At 56.9% G+C, this 12640-nt stretch overlaps 4 non-coding genes across 4 annotated transcripts; all 4 read left to right on the top strand.

Annotated features, from left to right (window-relative positions):
- The first annotated feature begins 2304 nt into the window (after positions 1–2304).
- Positions 2305–2397, top strand: LOC133086383 (small nucleolar RNA SNORD116). The gene has a single exon (XR_009700139.1). It is a non-coding gene; the product is annotated as a small nucleolar RNA SNORD116 (small nucleolar RNA).
- Positions 2398–5086: 2689 nt separating this feature from the next.
- Positions 5087–5179, top strand: LOC133086382 (small nucleolar RNA SNORD116). Its single transcript, XR_009700138.1, has one exon. It is a non-coding gene; the product is annotated as a small nucleolar RNA SNORD116 (small nucleolar RNA).
- Positions 5180–7868: 2689 nt separating this feature from the next.
- LOC133086381 (small nucleolar RNA SNORD116) lies at positions 7869–7961 on the top strand. Its single transcript, XR_009700137.1, has one exon. It is a non-coding gene; the product is annotated as a small nucleolar RNA SNORD116 (small nucleolar RNA).
- A 2689-nt stretch (positions 7962–10650) lies between these two features.
- Positions 10651–10743, top strand: LOC133086380 (small nucleolar RNA SNORD116). The gene has a single exon (XR_009700136.1). It is a non-coding gene; the product is annotated as a small nucleolar RNA SNORD116 (small nucleolar RNA).
- The last annotated feature ends 1897 nt before the right edge of the window (positions 10744–12640 follow it).

Raw genomic sequence — 12640 nt, 5'->3', positions numbered from 1 at the left:
TCTGTGATGTTGTGTGTGGTGTGGTGAGGTTCCTGAGTGCCCGGTGGGGCTGGAGCAGTGAGCAGGGGTGGGCTGGAGTTGAGCGATGGCAGAAGGGGGCCGATGGACTAGGCCACGGGGCTGCCCCTTTCAGCTCCTCTGCTGAAGCTGCCGGCACACTGTTGGTGCTAAGTGGATCATCGTGGAGTGGGCTGAGGATCGAGTGCTGCATTTAAGCCTGTGTGGTGGCTGGGGGCCTGGAGAGAAAGTTAAGGTATCATGAGGACACGTCCTATGTAATGTCGTGGGATGGGCTGTCATCATTGGGTTGCAGGTGCTGGCCTCAGCTTCCCGAGGATGTGTCTTGTTCGTGAAGGGCTGGCATCAGCTGCCTATGGAGGGGATGGCTTTGGCAGTTCATGAGGATGTAGTGAGGTAGGTAACCTGTGTAGAGTTGCGATCCCATTTCCGGAGGAGTGACTCCACACGGGTGTCTTGCGGGACGTAGAGAAGATGGACATGCTGAGGCATCTGTGCCGGCCTCCTTGGGGGTAGGTGAGTTATGGGAACAAGCCCTTTGGTCGTTTTGTTCCTTCTTTTGGGAATGTGCAAAGCGATAGTGTTTCTCCCGGAGGGCATGACGCGGCCGGCCCATGTGGCATGCAGGCCGTTCGAAGAGCCAGAGCTTTATCCGGAGCAGTCCATTGGCCGGGAAGAGATGGGGACACAGTTGCCCTGCCAGGTGCCCTGCCGTGGCCAACCACCTTTCCCTTTCAGGCTTCCAAGTCCCCTCGCATGGCAGAGGTCTTCCATTGAAAGTCTGTCTGTGGTCCTCGGGGACAGTGCCTTTGATCACTGTGAGTTCCTCGGTAGTGTCGCTGTGGCAGTGGAGAATTGCCAGGATGCATGCGGTGCCGTGGGCCTCATCAAAGCAGACAGGCTTGCGGTCTGTCTTCCCTGGTGTTCAGTGTCCCCGTGTTCGCATGATGTCTGTGGCTTCAAGTAGGGTTGAGTCGCCCTGCAGGCAGCAGGAGGGCACTTAGGACGAGGCTGTGAAGCGTTTGAGCGTTTCCTCAGTGGTCTGGGCCGCGAAACCTGCCAGTTGGAAGCTTGCCGATACGTGGCCGGGAAGGTGGCCTAATTTCCGCTGTCAGGTCCCAACCTGTGTCCTGGTTGCTGAAGCCCAACACTTCCCGTTGTGGGCATTCCCACGGGGTCACGGAAAGTGATATGGTCTAGTTGGCGAGAAGAGGCACTTGGGCCGAAGTTCGTTAGCCCCTTGAGTAGTGCCGGGCTGCATCTTGCCTGTAGGCAACTGCAGGTCGGAGTCAGCCCCCCCATGGGAGGTTCCCTTGCTTCTGGGAGCGCTGGGAGTGACCCCAAGGGCACATCAGATGTGCTTGTAGGTGGCAGGGTCTCCAGGTCCACGTAGATGTGACACCCACGGCCGGGAGGCAGGTCTCGTCCAGTCTTTGTGCTTTGGTCAGAAGGCGTGGCTGTGGGAGAGCGGGAGTCTGTGACCTATTTCAGCAGCCCCTGGGCGTTAAACTTCGCATGCGGCCTCTTGAAGCTGACAGGGGTCTTTCTCCTTTCAGTTGGGGGTCCAACCAGGGTGCTGTGTATAAACTGTGGCGTTTACTGTTGGAGGTGTCTGCAGAGGGCCACAGCGACACCCAGAGACCAAGACGCGTATTCAGCGCCACACACAGGAACCCACAAGCGCATCCTCGTGCGCAGTCACAGTCACACACGCCCACTCACGTGAATACACAGATACAGTGTCTGACACACCGACCAATGTACATGCCTAACTTCCTCCAGTCATGCTGTGAGACACGCAATCAGTTTTCGGTAATGGATAGTGGTACTTGGAAAGCAGGTTCTGGGCTCACGGCAAGGTAAGTGTTCGCAAGAATCATGTTCTCTGAACCGTGGTGCAATTCAGAAGCCTGCATGATTTCTGTCCACTTCTCAGGTGCAGCTGCAGGGCAAGGCTGGCCGTCGGCAAAGACAAGAAGACCTTCGCGTTGTCTGATGACTGGATGTCCTAAGGAGAACTGGAAAAAGTGGGGCGGGCGCACGTTGCTGAGCGTGGCTGTGGATAACTCAGGACGGTATGCATTCACCCATACTAAAATGTGCCATTGGATATTAGGTTTTCATCAGATGGGCCCAGTGGCTGCAAGAGTGGATTGATTGTTGGTCTTGCTGAGTGGCCTGAAGACTGTGGATTCCCCAGGCTGTTGGAGTACTTCCGGGTCATGGCTCCTCTGCAGAGCCCCACGGCCTGCCCGTTTGTGTTCTGCAGCGTCCCAGCATGTGCTTGGATCGATGATGACACCCTTGTATGCATTCCTTGGAAAATCTGAACAAAATGAGTGAGAACGCTCTACCGTCTCCTTATCGAAACTGAGGTCCAGCACGTTTCCTCTCTCGGGGGTATGGGACAGTTAGGAGTGAGGGCCGACGTCCCCTGCTGACAGGCATGCAAACACCACTAAGGGCTCCAGCATTGGAGGGACTCCTGTGTGAGGGTCGACCGTGTCTGCCCATAAGCTGGGTCATCTATGAATCCCCGGTCCCTGCTAAAAGACCGCTGAGGGAATACAAGGGGCCAGGCTCTCCTGCTAGTCTTCAGAGTCGGAGCGTGTGCTGGTGGAGGCCCAGTGAGCTTGCAGCTTGGAGAGGTGTGTTTTGGCCAGGATCACGCTTTGTGCATGCCGCTTCGGAGGTTGATTCTGGAAGCCAAAGTGAGCAAGCTTCCCTGGTTGGAGCCTGGAGCCTCAGGCCAGGCCTGAGGCCCTCTGTGATGTTGTGTGTGGTGTGGTGAGGTTCCTGAGTGCCCGGTGGGGCTGGAGCAGTGAGCAGGGGTGGGCTGGAGTTGAGCAATGGCAGAAGGGGGCCGATGGACTAGGCCACGGGGCTGCCCCTTTCAGCTCCTCTGCTGAAGCTGCCGGCACACTGTTGGTGCTAAGTGGATCATCGTGGAGTGGGCTGAGGATCGAGTGCTGCATTTAAGCCTGTGTGGTGGCTGGGGGCCTGGAGAGAAAGTTAAGGTATCATGAGGACACGTCCTATGTAATGTCGTGGGATGGGCTGTCATCATTGGGTTGCAGGTGCTGGCCTCAGCTTCCCGAGGATGTGTCTTGTTCGTGAAGGGCTGGCATCAGCTGCCTATGGAGGGGATGGCTTTGGCAGTTCATGAGGATGTAGTGAGGTAGGTAACCTGTGTAGAGTTGCGATCCCATTTCCGGAGGAGTGACTCCACACGGGTGTCTTGCGGGACGTAGAGAAGATGGACATGCTGAGGCATCTGTGCCGGCCTCCTTGGGGGTAGGTGAGTTATGGGAACAAGCCCTTTGGTCGTTTTGTTCCTTCTTTTGGGAATGTGCAAAGCGATAGTGTTTCTCCCGGAGGGCATGACGCGGCCGGCCCATGTGGCATGCAGGCCGTTCGAAGAGCCAGAGCTTTATCCGGAGCAGTCCATTGGCCGGGAAGAGATGGGGACACAGTTGCCCTGCCAGGTGCCCTGCCGTGGCCAACCACCTTTCCCTTTCAGGCTTCCAAGTCCCCTCGCATGGCAGAGGTCTTCCATTGAAAGTCTGTCTGTGGTCCTCGGGGACAGTGCCTTTGATCACTGTGAGTTCCTCGGTAGTGTCGCTGTGGCAGTGGAGAATTGCCAGGATGCATGCGGTGCCGTGGGCCTCATCAAAGCAGACAGGCTTGCGGTCTGTCTTCCCTGGTGTTCAGTGTCCCCGTGTTCGCATGATGTCTGTGGCTTCAAGTAGGGTTGAGTCGCCCTGCAGGCAGCAAGAGGGCACTTAGGACGAGGCTGTGAAGCGTTTGAGCGTTTCCTCAGTGGTCTGGGCCGCGAAACCTGCCAGTTGGAAGCTTGCCGATACGTGGCCGGGAAGGTGGCCTAATTTCCGCTGTCAGGTCCCAACCTGTGTCCTGGTTGCTGAAGCCCAACACTTCCCGTTGTGGGCATTCCCACGGGGTCACGGAAAGTGATATGGTCTAGTTGGCGAGAAGAGGCACTTGGGCCGAAGTTCGTTAGCCCCTTGAGTAGTGCCGGGCTGCATCTTGCCTGTAGGCAACTGCAGGTCGGAGTCAGCCCCCCCATGGGAGGTTCCCTTGCTTCTGGGAGCGCTGGGAGTGACCCCAAGGGCACATCAGATGTGCTTGTAGGTGGCAGGGTCTCCAGGTCCACGTAGATGTGACACCCACGGCCGGGAGGCAGGTCTCGTCCAGTCTTTGTGCTTTGGTCAGAAGGCGTGGCTGTGGGAGAGTGGGAGTCTGTGACCTATTTCAGCAGCCCCTGGGCGTTAAACTTCGCATGCGGCCTCTTGAAGCTGACAGGGGTCTTTCTCCTTTCAGTTGGGGGTCCAACCAGGGTGCTGTGTATAAACTGTGGCGTTTACTGTTGGAGGTGTCTGCAGAGGGCCACAGCGACACCCAGAGACCAAGACGCGTATTCAGCGCCACACACAGGAACCCACAAGCGCATCCTCGTGCGCAGTCACAGTCACACACGCCCACTCACGTGAATACACAGATACAGTGTCTGACACACCGACCAATGTACGTGCCTAACTTCCTCCAGTCATGCTGTGAGACACGCAATCAGTTTTCGGTAATGGATAGTGGTACTTGGAAAGCAGGTTCTGGGCTCACGGCAAGGTAAGTGTTCGCAAGAATCATGTTCTCTGAACCGTGGTGCAATTCAGAAGCCTGCATGATTTCTGTCCACTTCTCAGGTGCAGCTGCAGGGCAAGGCTGGCCGTCGGCAAAGACAAGAAGACCTTCGCGTTGTCTGATGACTGGATGTCCTAAGGAGAACTGGAAAAAGTGGGGCGGGCGCACGTTGCTGAGCGTGGCTGTGGATAACTCAGGACGGTATGCATTCACCCATACTAAAATGTGCCATTGGATATTAGGTTTTCATCAGATGGGCCCAGTGGCTGCAAGAGTGGATTGATTGTTGGTCTTGCTGAGTGGCCTGAAGACTGTGGATTCCCCAGGCTGTTGGAGTACTTCCGGGTCATGGCTCCTCTGCAGAGCCCCACGGCCTGCCCGTTTGTGTTCTGCAGCGTCCCAGCATGTGCTTGGATCGATGATGACACCCTTGTATGCATTCCTTGGAAAATCTGAACAAAATGAGTGAGAACGCTCTACCGTCTCCTTATCGAAACTGAGGTCCAGCACGTTTCCTCTCTCGGGGGTATGGGACAGTTAGGAGTGAGGGCCGACGTCCCCTGCTGACAGGCATGCAAACACCACTAAGGGCTCCAGCATTGGAGGGACTCCTGTGTGAGGGTCGACCGTGTCTGCCCATAAGCTGGGTCATCTATGAATCCCCGGTCCCTGCTAAAAGACCGCTGAGGGAATACAAGGGGCCAGGCTCTCCTGCTAGTCTTCAGAGTCGGAGCGTGTGCTGGTGGAGGCCCAGTGAGCTTGCAGCTTGGAGAGGTGTGTTTTGGCCAGGATCACGCTTTGTGCATGCCGCTTCGGAGGTTGATTCTGGAAGCCAAAGTGAGCAAGCTTCCCTGGTTGGAGCCTGGAGCCTCAGGCCAGGCCTGAGGCCCTCTGTGATGTTGTGTGTGGTGTGGTGAGGTTCCTGAGTGCCCGGTGGGGCTGGAGCAGTGAGCAGGGGTGGGCTGGAGTTGAGCGATGGCAGAAGGGGGCCGATGGACTAGGCCACGGGGCTGCCCCTTTCAGCTCCTCTGCTGAAGCTGCCGGCACACTGTTGGTGCTAAGTGGATCATCGTGGAGTGGGCTGAGGATCGAGTGCTGCATTTAAGCCTGTGTGGTGGCTGGGGGCCTGGAGAGAAAGTTAAGGTATCATGAGGACACGTCCTATGTAATGTCGTGGGATGGGCTGTCATCATTGGGTTGCAGGTGCTGGCCTCAGCTTCCCGAGGATGTGTCTTGTTCGTGAAGGGCTGGCATCAGCTGCCTATGGAGGGGATGGCTTTGGCAGTTCATGAGGATGTAGTGAGGTAGGTAACCTGTGTAGAGTTGCGATCCCATTTCCGGAGGAGTGACTCCACACGGGTGTCTTGCGGGACGTAGAGAAGATGGACATGCTGAGGCATCTGTGCCGGCCTCCTTGGGGGTAGGTGAGTTATGGGAACAAGCCCTTTGGTCGTTTTGTTCCTTCTTTTGGGAATGTGCAAAGCGATAGTGTTTCTCCCGGAGGGCATGACGCGGCCGGCCCATGTGGCATGCAGGCCGTTCGAAGAGCCAGAGCTTTATCCGGAGCAGTCCATTGGCCGGGAAGAGATGGGGACACAGTTGCCCTGCCAGGTGCCCTGCCGTGGCCAACCACCTTTCCCTTTCAGGCTTCCAAGTCCCCTCGCATGGCAGAGGTCTTCCATTGAAAGTCTGTCTGTGGTCCTCGGGGACAGTGCCTTTGATCACTGTGAGTTCCTCGGTAGTGTCGCTGTGGCAGTGGAGAATTGCCAGGATGCATGCGGTGCCGTGGGCCTCATCAAAGCAGACAGGCTTGCGGTCTGTCTTCCCTGGTGTTCAGTGTCCCCGTGTTCGCATGATGTCTGTGGCTTCAAGTAGGGTTGAGTCGCCCTGCAGGCAGCAGGAGGGCACTTAGGACGAGGCTGTGAAGCGTTTGAGCGTTTCCTCAGTGGTCTGGGCCGCGAAACCTGCCAGTTGGAAGCTTGCCGATACGTGGCCGGGAAGGTGGCCTAATTTCCGCTGTCAGGTCCCAACCTGTGTCCTGGTTGCTGAAGCCCAACACTTCCCGTTGTGGGCATTCCCACGGGGTCACGGAAAGTGATATGGTCTAGTTGGCGAGAAGAGGCACTTGGGCCGAAGTTCGTTAGCCCCTTGAGTAGTGCCGGGCTGCATCTTGCCTGTAGGCAACTGCAGGTCGGAGTCAGCCCCCCCATGGGAGGTTCCCTTGCTTCTGGGAGCGCTGGGAGTGACCCCAAGGGCACATCAGATGTGCTTGTAGGTGGCAGGGTCTCCAGGTCCACGTAGATGTGACACCCACGGCCGGGAGGCAGGTCTCGTCCAGTCTTTGTGCTTTGGTCAGAAGGCGTGGCTGTGGGAGAGCGGGAGTCTGTGACCTATTTCAGCAGCCCCTGGGCGTTAAACTTCGCATGCGGCCTCTTGAAGCTGACAGGGGTCTTTCTCCTTTCAGTTGGGGGTCCAACCAGGGTGCTGTGTATAAACTGTGGCGTTTACTGTTGGAGGTGTCTGCAGAGGGCCACAGCGACACCCAGAGACCAAGACGCGTATTCAGCGCCACACACAGGAACCCACAAGCGCATCCTCGTGCGCAGTCACAGTCACACACGCCCACTCACGTGAATACACAGATACAGTGTCTGACACACCGACCAATGTACGTGCCTAACTTCCTCCAGTCATGCTGTGAGACACGCAATCAGTTTTCGGTAATGGATAGTGGTACTTGGAAAGCAGGTTCTGGGCTCACGGCAAGGTAAGTGTTCGCAAGAATCATGTTCTCTGAACCGTGGTGCAATTCAGAAGCCTGCATGATTTCTGTCCACTTCTCAGGTGCAGCTGCAGGGCAAGGCTGGCCGTCGGCAAAGACAAGAAGACCTTCGCGTTGTCTGATGACTGGATGTCCTAAGGAGAACTGGAAAAAGTGGGGCGGGCGCACGTTGCTGAGCGTGGCTGTGGATAACTCAGGACGGTATGCATTCACCCATACTAAAATGTGCCATTGGATATTAGGTTTTCATCAGATGGGCCCAGTGGCTGCAAGAGTGGATTGATTGTTGGTCTTGCTGAGTGGCCTGAAGACTGTGGATTCCCCAGGCTGTTGGAGTACTTCCGGGTCATGGCTCCTCTGCAGAGCCCCACGGCCTGCCCGTTTGTGTTCTGCAGCGTCCCAGCATGTGCTTGGATCGATGATGACACCCTTGTATGCATTCCTTGGAAAATCTGAACAAAATGAGTGAGAACGCTCTACCGTCTCCTTATCGAAACTGAGGTCCAGCACGTTTCCTCTCTCGGGGGTATGGGACAGTTAGGAGTGAGGGCCGACGTCCCCTGCTGACAGGCATGCAAACACCACTAAGGGCTCCAGCATTGGAGGGACTCCTGTGTGAGGGTCGACCGTGTCTGCCCATAAGCTGGGTCATCTATGAATCCCCGGTCCCTGCTAAAAGACCGCTGAGGGAATACAAGGGGCCAGGCTCTCCTGCTAGTCTTCAGAGTCGGAGCGTGTGCTGGTGGAGGCCCAGTGAGCTTGCAGCTTGGAGAGGTGTGTTTTGGCCAGGATCACGCTTTGTGCATGCCGCTTCGGAGGTTGATTCTGGAAGCCAAAGTGAGCAAGCTTCCCTGGTTGGAGCCTGGAGCCTCAGGCCAGGCCTGAGGCCCTCTGTGATGTTGTGTGTGGTGTGGTGAGGTTCCTGAGTGCCCGGTGGGGCTGGAGCAGTGAGCAGGGGTGGGCTGGAGTTGAGCGATGGCAGAAGGGGGCCGATGGACTAGGCCACGGGGCTGCCCCTTTCAGCTCCTCTGCTGAAGCTGCCGGCACACTGTTGGTGCTAAGTGGATCATCGTGGAGTGGGCTGAGGATCGAGTGCTGCATTTAAGCCTGTGTGGTGGCTGGGGGCCTGGAGAGAAAGTTAAGGTATCATGAGGACACGTCCTATGTAATGTCGTGGGATGGGCTGTCATCATTGGGTTGCAGGTGCTGGCCTCAGCTTCCCGAGGATGTGTCTTGTTCGTGAAGGGCTGGCATCAGCTGCCTATGGAGGGGATGGCTTTGGCAGTTCATGAGGATGTAGTGAGGTAGGTAACCTGTGTAGAGTTGCGATCCCATTTCCGGAGGAGTGACTCCACACGGGTGTCTTGCGGGACGTAGAGAAGATGGACATGCTGAGGCATCTGTGCCGGCCTCCTTGGGGGTAGGTGAGTTATGGGAACAAGCCCTTTGGTCGTTTTGTTCCTTCTTTTGGGAATGTGCAAAGCGATAGTGTTTCTCCCGGAGGGCATGACGCGGCCGGCCCATGTGGCATGCAGGCCGTTCGAAGAGCCAGAGCTTTATCCGGAGCAGTCCATTGGCCGGGAAGAGATGGGGACACAGTTGCCCTGCCAGGTGCCCTGCCGTGGCCAACCACCTTTCCCTTTCAGGCTTCCAAGTCCCCTCGCATGGCAGAGGTCTTCCATTGAAAGTCTGTCTGTGGTCCTCGGGGACAGTGCCTTTGATCACTGTGAGTTCCTCGGTAGTGTCGCTGTGGCAGTGGAGAATTGCCAGGATGCATGCGGTGCCGTGGGCCTCATCAAAGCAGACAGGCTTGCGGTCTGTCTTCCCTGGTGTTCAGTGTCCCCGTGTTCGCATGATGTCTGTGGCTTCAAGTAGGGTTGAGTCGCCCTGCAGGCAGCAGGAGGGCACTTAGGACGAGGCTGTGAAGCGTTTGAGCGTTTCCTCAGTGGTCTGGGCCGCGAAACCTGCCAGTTGGAAGCTTGCCGATACGTGGCCGGGAAGGTGGCCTAATTTCCGCTGTCAGGTCCCAACCTGTGTCCTGGTTGCTGAAGCCCAACACTTCCCGTTGTGGGCATTCCCACGGGGTCACGGAAAGTGATATGGTCTAGTTGGCGAGAAGAGGCACTTGGGCCGAAGTTCGTTAGCCCCTTGAGTAGTGCCGGGCTGCATCTTGCCTGTAGGCAACTGCAGGTCGGAGTCAGCCCCCCCATGGGAGGTTCCCTTGCTTCTGGGAGCGCTGGGAGTGACCCCAAGGGCACATCAGATGTGCTTGTAGGTGGCAGGGTCTCCAGGTCCACGTAGATGTGACACCCACGGCCGGGAGGCAGGTCTCGTCCAGTCTTTGTGCTTTGGTCAGAAGGCGTGGCTGTGGGAGAGCGGGAGTCTGTGACCTATTTCAGCAGCCCCTGGGCGTTAAACTTCGCATGCGGCCTCTTGAAGCTGACAGGGGTCTTTCTCCTTTCAGTTGGGGGTCCAACCAGGGTGCTGTGTATAAACTGTGGCGTTTACTGTTGGAGGTGTCTGCAGAGGGCCACAGCGACACCCAGAGACCAAGACGCGTATTCAGCGCCACACACAGGAACCCACAAGCGCATCCTCGTGCGCAGTCACAGTCACACACGCCCACTCACGTGAATACACAGATACAGTGTCTGACACACCGACCAATGTACGTGCCTAACTTCCTCCAGTCATGCTGTGAGACACGCAATCAGTTTTCGGTAATGGATAGTGGTACTTGGAAAGCAAGTTCTGGGCTCACGGCAAGGTAAGTGTTCGCAAGAATCATGTTCTCTGAACCGTGGTGCAATTCAGAAGCCTGCATGATTTCTGTCCACTTCTCAGGTGCAGCTGCAGGGCAAGGCTGGCCGTCGGCAAAGACAAGAAGACCTTCGCGTTGTCTGATGACTGGATGTCCTAAGGAGAACTGGAAAAAGTGGGGCGGGCGCACGTTGCTGAGCGTGGCTGTGGATAACTCAGGACGGTATGCATTCACCCATACTAAAATGTGCCATTGGATATTAGGTTTTCATCAGATGGGCCCAGTGGCTGCAAGAGTGGATTGATTGTTGGTCTTGCTGAGTGGCCTGAAGACTGTGGATTCCCCAGGCTGTTGGAGTACTTCCGGGTCATGGCTCCTCTGCAGAGCCCCACGGCCTGCCCGTTTGTGTTCTGCAGCGTCCCAGCATGTGCTTGGATCGATGATGACACCCTTGTATGCATTCCTTGGAAAATCTGAACAAAATGAGTGAGAACGCTCTACCGTCTCCTTATCGAAACTGAGGTCCAGCACGTTTCCTCTCTCGGGGGTATGGGACAGTTAGGAGTGAGGGCCGACGTCCCCTGCTGACAGGCATGCAAACACCACTAAGGGCTCCAGCATTGGAGGGACTCCTGTGTGAGGGTCGACCGTGTCTGCCCATAAGCTGGGTCATCTATGAATCCCCGGTCCCTGCTAAAAGACCGCTGAGGGAATACAAGGGGCCAGGCTCTCCTGCTAGTCTTCAGAGTCGGAGCGTGTGCTGGTGGAGGCCCAGTGAGCTTGCAGCTTGGAGAGGTGTGTTTTGGCCAGGATCACGCTTTGTGCACGCCGCTTCGGAGGTTGATTCTGGAAGCCAAAGTGAGCAAGCTTCCCTGGTTGGAGCCTGGAGCCTCAGGCCAGGCCTGAGGCCCTCTGTGATGTTGTGTGTGGTGTGGTGAGGTTCCTGAGTGCCCGGTGGGGCTGGAGCAGTGAGCAGGGGTGGGCTGGAGTTGAGCGATGGCAGAAGGGGGCCGATGGACTAGGCCACGGGGCTGCCCCTTTCAGCTCCTCTGCTGAAGCTGCCGGCACACTGTTGGTGCTAAGTGGATCATCGTGGAGTGGGCTGAGGATCGAGTGCTGCATTTAAGCCTGTGTGGTGGCTGGGGGCCTGGAGAGAAAGTTAAGGTATCATGAGGACACGTCCTATGTAATGTCGTGGGATGGGCTGTCATCATTGGGTTGCAGGTGCTGGCCTCAGCTTCCCGAGGATGTGTCTTGTTCGTGAAGGGCTGGCATCAGCTGCCTATGGAGGGGATGGCTTTGGCAGTTCATGAGGATGTAGTGAGGTAGGTAACCTGTGTAGAGTTGCGATCCCATTTCCGGAGGAGTGACTCCACACGGGTGTCTTGCGGGACGTAGAGAAGATGGACATGCTGAGGCATCTGTGCCGGCCTCCTTGGGGGTAGGTGAGTTATGGGAACAAGCCCTTTGGTCGTTTTGTTCCTTCTTTTGGGAATGTGCAAAGCGATAGTGTTTCTCCCGGAGGGCATGACGCGGCCGGCCCATGTGGCATGCAGGCCGTTCGAAGAGCCAGAGCTTTATCCGGAGCAGTCCATTGGCCGGGAAGAGATGGGGACACAGTTGCCCTGCCAGGTGCCCTGCCGTGGCCAACCACCTTTCCCTTTCAGGCTTCCAAGTCCCCTCGCATGGCAGAGGTCTTCCATTGAAAGTCTGTCTGTGGTCCTCGGGGACAGTGCCTTTGATCACTGTGAGTTCCTCGGTAGTGTCGCTGTGGCAGTGGAGAATTGCCAGGATGCATGCGGTGCCGTGGGCCTCATCAAAGCAGACAGGCTTGCGGTCTGTCTTCCCTGGTGTTCAGTGTCCCCGTGTTCGCATGATGTCTGTGGCTTCAAGTAGGGTTGAGTCGCCCTGCAGGCAGCAGGAGGGCACTTAGGACGAGGCTGTGAAGCGTTTGAGCGTTTCCTCAGTGGTCTGGGCCGCGAAACCTGCCAGTTGGAAGCTTGCCGATACGTGGCCGGGAAGGTGGCCTAATTTCCGCTGTCAGGTCCCAACCTGTGTCCTGGTTGCTGAAGCCCAACACTTCCCGTTGTGGGCATTCCCACGGGGTCACGGAAAGTGACATGGTCTAGTTGGCGAGAAGAGGCACTTGGGCCGAAGTTCGTTAGCCCCTTGAGTAGTGCCGGGCTGCATCTTGCCTGTAGGCAACTGCAGGTCGGAGTCAGCCCCCCCATGGGAGGTTCCCTTGCTTCTGGGAGCGCTGGGAGTGACCCCAAGGGCACATCAGATGTGCTTGTAGGTGGCAGGGTCTCCAGGTCCACGTAGATGTGACACCCACGGCCGGGAGGCAGGTCTCGTCCAGTCTTTGTGCTTTGGTCAGAAGGCGTGGCTGTGGGAGAGCGGGAGTCTGTGACCTATTTCAGCAG

Source organism: Eubalaena glacialis, chromosome 2 (genome assembly GCF_028564815.1).
Source record: "Eubalaena glacialis isolate mEubGla1 chromosome 2, mEubGla1.1.hap2.+ XY, whole genome shotgun sequence".
NCBI lineage: Eukaryota > Metazoa > Chordata > Mammalia > Artiodactyla > Balaenidae > Eubalaena > Eubalaena glacialis.
Note: the sequence above shows the minus strand (reverse complement) of the source record. Positions and strands in the feature narration are given on the sequence as shown.